We start from the raw sequence: 8,983 nt of genomic DNA on the forward strand, positions 1-8,983 counted from the left end.
GCCAGAAAGTGTGTTTCGAGGCTCACTTTATTTGGCCCATTAGTGTTTACTGTACCCAACCTAGCCCTTCTTTGTTTCTACACAAAATGGGTTTCCAAGCTTAAGAGCTTACAACTCCAGATCCATCACAAATACATAAAAGAAGAACAACATCACAAAGCACAGTAACATTGAGCTTACATCTCCAAATCCACCAACAATGGAGCAGCAAAATGCAACCAGTTTGCATCCAACAGTGTGCAGTTTGCACAACAAAATCATTACAAAATAAGAAGGTAGGTTCTAGCAGTATATCAAATTCAGATAGCTTGCATGCATCAAGTAGAGACGACGGCTGATCTTGGACAAACAACTTACCCTTGAGCCGATCTTGCTTGTAACTGACTTAGCAAAAAGTCTAGTTTTGCATCCATCTAAGCTTGCTTCTTCCTGTTCTCCTCATCTCTCTTCATGTGCTCCTCGTCTTGCCTGGTCCTTGCTTCTTCGGACTCCTTCAACTGCTTGGTCAAGGTGTCAACAAGTGCCCGAAGCTCGACATTGCCCCTCTTTGCCAACTCTGCTTGACAGTTGCTATCGCCAGATCTCGCATGGACATGCTGGATCCCCACATGCTGAAGAAAACTTGGCTTCTTAGTGTGCTTAGCAAGCACTTCAGCTACAGCCTCGGTCGCGGAGTTCGATTCCTGTCCATCTTCTGTAGGCTGTGAGGCCTTGTTTTCCATCTCGGTCTAGCAATGCAAGCAACAAACATGGTTATAAGACGGCCTAAGCCCAAGTAGAGAAGACAACATCAGCAAGCTTACATGCATCGTCTTTGTAAGGAAAGCTATCATGCATCCTTTACAACTAGACACTTGTGATAACAGTCAGATTAATCTTTTTTCTGTGCGGAGGTGATTCAAATTATTCATATATACTATCATCTACAACAAAGTGGACTATTTCCTGATTTAACTAGAAGTGAGTAATGTTTAAATCAAATTATTTCTGGAGGTCAGTCTATAATATATATATATATATATATATATATATATATATATATATATATATATATATATATATATATATATATATATATAGACACACACACACACACACTAAAAATGTAAGACACTGAGGATGGCCAAAACTACAATATATAAAGCCAAATAATAGACTAAAAAAATTCTGTAATTTTAGGTGGCTGATTGGTCACATGTCAAAGTGATTATGCGCATTTATTAAAGACATTTCATCTAGCCATATACTAAATCAAAACTGATGTTTTTCAATCGCTTCAAAACTTATCAGTTGTATGAAAATAAAAAAGGGTACAATCATACAGGACAGGCTATTACAAGATAGTTAAGTGAAAATGTTAACATTTTCAATTAAGATACACTGACATTTGATTATCAGTTTCAATCTGGTGGAGTAACTCAAACAATATTATTTCTAGTAAGCAAAAAGGTAAAATTATGGTTGGTAGTCTTTTGAAGCTGACTTACAATTGCAGCTTGGACAACACCGGTGTAGCTTTTCTTTTTCTTGCTGTAGTGGCACTCCTTGAAAAAATCCAATGCAGTGGGTTCTTTATCTTTGTATTTGTCTCCCTGGAAACAACCAATATGAAGGCAAGGGAGCATCATACACAGTTACTACATGGACGCAACAATTTACATGAACCTATGGTCAAGAATATTTCTCATGACAATGCACATCTAGAGCCACATGTTTGACTTACCAGATTATCACAGTGCACAGGGTAGCTGCGCGAGCCAGTGGTTTGGTGAAACTTAACTTGAGCTCGATTATTTTTGTTAGTTTCACATATCCCCTACATCAAGAGACCAAATACATGTAAGGCACAATTTCTTGATTAGCATGTAGAAGGCGAGAGATTGGTCTCGAGGAAGAAACATACCATCTTTTTGGGATCCTTCCAGCTTTCCACTACCTCATTCCACTGCTCATCAGTCATCGAGGGGACAGGAGACGTTCTCGTCACCAAATGGAGTGGGTGAGGGTCAAAATACTCTTTCTTGAGCCTGTATCGTTGTTGGCGAGTCGCACGTTTCAGCATTTCAGTACAAGCCTTCCTAACTGGCACATCATCAACGTCCATCTGAAACTTGTTCTAGCCCAATGAAAAAACATGTGTAAGTATCATGATTGCACATAATTGACACAATAGGAAAAATTGACAGGTTGATAGCAATTTGAGGGAGAAAGGCTTGAACTTTGTACTTACACCAACTTTTCCTACAAAGTTCCTGAAGATCCCATCTCGGACATGTCCATATGGGTCCTTGTAATCCTTCCAGCGCTTAAACACGGGCATATGGTGTCTAACTGTGATGTTGCATTCAGTTGCGAACTTTGCAGCAAGAAGAGGTGCCTCCGGCCTTAACTTCCCTTCTGGAATGACAAGCGGCAGTTTGCCCTGCCGGCGTCGAGTGATCCTTTCCAGACCTTTTCCCAAATTGGGGCCCCTTTCCCTTGGCTCCTCATAGGATTGTGGACCTGAAAAGAAGGTAAAATCAACAATGGATACAATTAAACCGCAATTACATGTATAGAAGTGTACTAATAAATGGAGAACGTCGTTTCAAAATGAGTAACTATAACAAGAGGAATTAAGCTCACAAAAAAGTCAAGACAATATACTAGTAACCATATGGCAACAACAACTAAATGGAATATTGCAGTATATGTCATGTTGGTGTGTTTCTGATTGTTACAAATGCACATGTTAACTGGAACGGAAGACACGGTTCGAGCAGATTTCAACAAGGCAATATCTTCAACAAAGACAAAAGAAGATAAAACTAAAATCATGATACAATCCATTGCAAGAAACACAATTTTAAATTCAGTACTATGTAAATTGCCCTTATTTAAATACTGTGATATTAAGAAATGAGCAAAATGGAGTTGTCCTTGAGAATATCATCATCCCGCAGCACTGGAATGACTCATAAAAAATCATGCACACATATGGTATAAATTAAGACAGGAAGATGCATAGAACAATAGATTGAACAAGAAGTTTAACTCTAATAGAGTCTAGAAAGATTCAGGTTATAACATGCCTTCGGAGTTATTGTTAGGTTGGGTTTGCTGATTTGGTTGGGCACTACCACCAGCTTCGTTCGCCATCTCATTTTCTTCATCACGATGGGCAATGAGATCAGCTCCATTGGCAATCCAGTTGTCATCATCACAATGTCCAGGATCATCACCTTTTTAGAAAAAAGCATCCAGTGAGATTATGTGCATCATGCAATCAGAGCTAATAGCCTAGGCTAGCAATTCAAAACAAAAAACATGATATGATAATAATATTAAGAACTTGCCTTCAACACCATGGTCATCAAAGTTGGGAACAATTTCTTCAGCTGGGCGGACACAAGCCATAGAAGCAGTTGGCTTATGGATGACACTTGGAGTCTGATGTTTAGGATCAGACATTTCCTCACTTTGAGTACCTACATCAGCATCTTGTAATAGAGCTTTCTTCGACCTTGTGACTCATGGATTAGTTGGGAGGTCCGCATGAACTCTCTTAGGAGGCCGAGGCTTGACTCCACCAGGGGGCATGGCAGCAGATCTTTTCTTACTAGTTTTTTGACTAGTCTTCTTACAGCCCTGATAGATATGAAAATATGGTCTAATCAACAAATAGTAACAAAATTCTGCTGCAACGGCAAAGAAGCAACACATGATTAGCACCTTAGAGTTTGAGCTTGCAGCAGGTGTGGACTGCAGTGCTTCTATTTCATCTACTAAACTATCATTGGATGACTCTCTTTCACTAGTATTGTCCTCGTTAGGATGGTACTCAGCTTCAGAATCATCACTACTATGCTTGGGTTTATTTTTTTCAGGTGAAATGACAGTTTTGGCTGCAAACAATGTCGATAGTGCAGGAATTCCGAGTGCTTGCAGCCTTGAATTGTTCCTTATGCATGTTCTGATGCGCGACTCCTCCATAGGATGTAGTGGTGCTTCTAAGATGAGTGAACACATGAGCACGAATTACTATGTGTATAATCTGTAGTTAATAACAAAGTACTATTTTTTGATTAAGTTTGTAACAATATGTGACCCAAATCTACACTTGGCAGGACAAGACCCTTTTTTCATAGGTATGACCAGAACTCTAATGGACAAGAAACACTAGCAACTTAAATAAAACACAAGAAAAACGCTTTTACCACACACCCATTAGACATACATATGCATGAACAGAAAATAGGCATGCGTGGGGTGGGTTAAGAAGATTATACCTGTTGTCTTGTGTCCTCGGGGTTTCTTCGCTGCAGTCTTCTTCCCCATCAGTGTGGCGCAGAGGTCCTTGAAGCGGTGCAGTATGGTCGCGGTGACGGTTTGTTCTAGGGTTTGGTGGAGTGGAGAGGAGGGGGAGGGGGTTCTTGACCGGCAGTTGAGGTGGGTAGTGACCGGCGATGGAGGCGAAAGAAGAAGGGTAGTCGTGCTCAGCAGTGGCGCAGTGTGGTGGCGTTGGCGGTGGCGGCTTACTCTAGGGTTTGGTGGAGGTGGATGGTGGGGGAAAGGGGGTCTTGACCTGAAGTGGAAGAGCAAGGGGAAGGGGAGGGAGGGGATTCATGCCCTGCGGTGGAGGTGGACGAGGAAGGGGAGGGAAGTTGGGCTCGGCGGTGGAGGAGGTGAAGTTGTGGCCGGCGGCGGAGTAGGAAGGGGAATGGGAGGGAGGGGATTTGGCGATACGCGGGGAAGGGAGGGGATTTGGCTGGTGGTGCGGTGGGGGTAGATTGTGTGTGTGTAAAATTACTAATAGGCCCTTCATCTGGTGCTGGTGGGTGAATGCATATGTGTAATTTTCGGGAACATTGCTAGGCAATAGCGTCAATTCGCGTTGTGTTGTTTTTTCCTTGGCGCAGCCGCGCTGCTGGAGCGAAAACTGTAACGTGATTGCGCGCGCTTTTTGCCGCCGAGCCAAATTTAGAACATTCTAGAGCATATAACACAAGTTTATTATTTGTTGCTGTAATTAATAAGACATATATTTAATTATGCACTATTATTAGGAAATAATTACTAGAATGAGCAAGACATATGCGCCAACTTTTTTACAAACCATAGGGGAAACGATGACATAGTTTAAAAAACCGAACCGGATCGGCGGCCTCACCGATTCGATTATCGGTTTGGATTATCCGTTTGGTTTTTTAAATTATGAGCAAGGAAACTACCAACTCCAATAAACTTGGTTACAGACGCACCTCGACGTGAAAAATCCTTTGTATCGTCAAAACGAACAACTTGCTGATTCGGCCATCTCCATCTGAGTTGATCACATGGAGGTGCAGGACGTCGATACGCGTCGACCGATGGGTGGCATGAGCTCCAGGGTGGACGGACCGAGAACTCGCGAATGGAGCGCGTGCTCTCGGAAGCTTTTAGGGGAGTCACATTCCCTTGAGCCTCGCTAGCGCCGGGGAGTCGATTGGAGGAATCAGACGACCATGTGACTCTGCAGGACCCGTGGACGTCCTATGAAATTGGAAGCTTGAGCATGGATGCCTGATCAATCAATTTTTGATACGACTTCAGGCCACATTCAGCCATGAGAACAGCTCACGCATGCTTATCAGGGTTTCTACCAAACAACCCCTATGTACCAATTGCTACTATTTGGTTTAGGAAAGAGGGTTTCCCCCTGCTTTATATTATAAAGCACCAACACAACATTGAAGCATCCGAAACAAACGCACACCAGACAGACCCAAGGTAAGATACATGAATGCCGGGCACCGATACACAACCTCAACAACACCCGCAACCTCAACAACCTCAACAACACCACCACAATGCCGCCCGATTGCTACTATTTGGCGCAACCTTATTAGTGGATCCTATTTGTATCTTGTGCTATCCGACAGGGAAGGAAGCCTGCGACATATGCTATCGAGGAATGTGTTATTTGGCACATATTGTGTTATATGCTCTAGAATGTTAGTGTTGGCACATATTTGGTTCTGAATATGTATATGGACATCCCCACTGTCTCGTTAGTGCTGGACATAATACTAGGGACTCACCTGAGTGGTGGTAACCAAGAAGGCAGTCGTGGGAGCCGACACCAAGATTATGGGGTGACAACCCCACTGTCTCGTTATACACAAGGAAGTGCACCACCGCAGCCGAAGATCACGGCGACAACCATCAGATGGCGGCAACAAGAGCTGATCTCTGGGTGCAGAAAACAGACAAGATTAATTAATGGCCAAGTAATAACTATAACCCCAAAAAAGAAACCCATAAATTTATGTGTGAACTATTGCATTTTGCATTCTTAATGGTAAGTATGATAAGAGCACACACAAAATCCGGCATTTGTTATGAAAATATTTTGCTTGCCCATAGTACAACGTTTCTGAAGAAGTCAACATGATAGTGTGCATGGAAGATTTTAGTATATTACAACATCATAAACAGAGGATGTGTAATAGTGCAAAAACAAGTTCGATCAATTCTCGCTTAACCTATTGGTAAAATCTATTCTTAGCATCCTGCAGTAGGATGTAGCAACATCTCTACAGCCCCATCGACATCATTCAGTTTACTGTGAATTTAAGTAAGCGTCTAACTTCAGCATATAAAATTGTACCCCAGTGTACTGAGCCAGTGAACTAAATGGGTTTAGTTGTTAACTGTATGTGCCACTCCATCAGTGAGAAAATTCAGTTAACTAACTGGTATAGTTCTGAAATTCAATTAGCTTAGTGATTTGTGGTTTGTTTTAAAACTGGGATGTCAACAGATAACTTAGCTGCTACTTAAGCCATTAGGCTAATGGATCGCTTAAATCTTTGTAATCGATCTTCACATACCTCACAGGATTTTAGCTAAAGCAGAGTGTTAACTTCTCAGCAGTTAGTTGCAGCCTTTAGGTAGAAATCTGATTGTTTACTTAAACATCTGCTGATGGTTACAACCCATCCCATTGAAACGAAATATTGCTCACCAAATTGAGCGAGGAACAACTGGACCCATGTCTCAATTTAGTATGTATTATAGTGAGCATCTAACTTCAGCATATAAACTTGCCAATGAAGTGTATTGAACAAATGAGCATGATTAGCATATAAACTTGCCACTGAAGTGTATTGAACAAAAGTGCATCCCAAATTCTGAAGGGGGAATTGCAAATCACAATATTTAGTCAACAAATTCTGAAGGAGAGAGATGATTTCTGTCGGAGACATACCACTCGCTCCTGGCTGGCGTTGATGTGGGGAAAGAACGGGGGAGTGTCCGGTGCAGCAAGTGCGGGCAGCGACTGGCTCGTCCGTGCGGCAATGGCGGGCGGCGGCTGGCTCGTCCCTGAGGCAATGGCGGGCGGCGGATGGATCGTTGGCGCAGCAATGGTGGGCGGAGGCTGGCTCGTCGACGCAGCAAGGGTGCCCGGCGGCGAGGAGAGAGACTGAAGGGATCCTGAAGATGGCGCCGAGACAGACCACCTCGCCGGATCTGACTACCCTCGCCCGGGCAGTCGTCGGTGGCACTGACGGCGGCGGCGGCGGTGGCGGTCGATGGGATCTAGAGAATGTGAGAATCGGGGAAAAGGAAGTATCCACTGTTTTTTTAACGGGAAGCAACATAATGCAAAATACACTGTCATGTGGGGCATACAATGGCACCCACGTATCCTCACAGTTTTATTTTTAAGCAAAACATATGGTCTGACCGACATGTGGGCCAACGAATGGGCATGCACGCCACATCAGCAGGAGCACAATCCATGACGGTCTGGATGGTGTATATTAAAAAATGCTAGGCCCGTCTAAGCCCACTTGGTCGATTCATGACAGTTTCTATGACGGTAGCATGTGGTCCGTCATCAAGGGCCTGCTGTTTTCCGGCCCAACCACGGCTAACAAATCGGTGACGGTATTGGTGATGGGCCGAGGTAAACTGTCATAATCTGTGACGGATTCTAGGAACGTCAGCAAGAATCTGTCATGGATTAACAAGTTTCTTGTAGTGTCGCCGTGGAGCCCAAGACGGCGTCACCACCAGAGCCTTTTGCAGGCGAAGACTGCTTTTTTCAGGATAAGCTGTACTAGCTATCCCCTTTCAAATTTGCCGTTGATGGCACCCTTCCCGCTCAATATTTGGGGAGAGGACCAGGGCCTCTATAAATAGGACTAGCCACCACCATAGCTAGGGGATCGGTCGGACCAAGAGAGACCAGGACAACCACAAGTTCACCTAGCACAAGAACACCTCTCCTCGGGAGGCTGTTCCTCCCCTTGTACTATTCATCCTCAGCCCAAGAGGCAATCCACCACACCACACAGGAGTAGGGTATTACACCACAACGGTAGCCCAAACCAATATAAATCTTGTGTCCTTTGTGTTGTGAGTTCGTCGAGTTAGCCCGTAAGATCTTAGTAAAGCTAGGACGTGGACCGGTAGGGGGGAGATCTTCGCGCGCACCCTAGTGTTCAAACCTTGAGGGTTTTGCCGGAACCCATGATCCGACATTTGGCGCGCAGGGTAGGGGTGTGTCATAGCTTTTCTTCCGTCGATTCGTGCTCCACCATCTTCGCGCCCATTCTCCATGGCTGGCGCCTTCCCGCCGGCTGGATCTACAGGTGCCCACAGTGGCGCTCGGGGGCTCCGAGCCCTTGCTCCTGCCCCGCGGCAGGTGAAGTGGCCACCCAAGTTCAAGCCGGAAATGCCGCCACGCTACGACGGCGTGGCAGACCCATTGGCTTTCCTGCTGGCGTATGAGGAAGTCGTCCTTAAGGCCCGGGGCGACGACAAGGTCATGGCCAACTGGCTTCCCATGGCCCTCACTGGCGCACTACGCGCCTGGCTACTCAACCTCCCCGGATCCATGGTGGCGTCCTGGGAGGAGTTGCGCGGCCTCTCCGTTGCGTGCTATGAGGCACCGGCGCACCATGCGGTTGCAGCCCTCCTCGGCGGCTCGCAAGCACCACCCTCAGATTGTCATGTC

At 44.8% G+C, this 8,983-nt stretch overlaps 1 pseudogene; it reads right to left on the reverse strand.

Annotated features, from left to right (window-relative positions):
- Positions 1-353: 353 nt before the first annotated feature.
- On the reverse strand, positions 354-4,008 carry LOC123119199 (uncharacterized; annotated as a pseudogene).
- Positions 4,009-8,983: the final 4,975 nt, after the last annotated feature.

Source organism: Triticum aestivum, chromosome 1A (genome assembly GCF_018294505.1).
Source record: "Triticum aestivum cultivar Chinese Spring chromosome 1A, IWGSC CS RefSeq v2.1, whole genome shotgun sequence".
NCBI classification, from domain to species: domain Eukaryota; kingdom Viridiplantae; phylum Streptophyta; class Magnoliopsida; order Poales; family Poaceae; genus Triticum; species Triticum aestivum.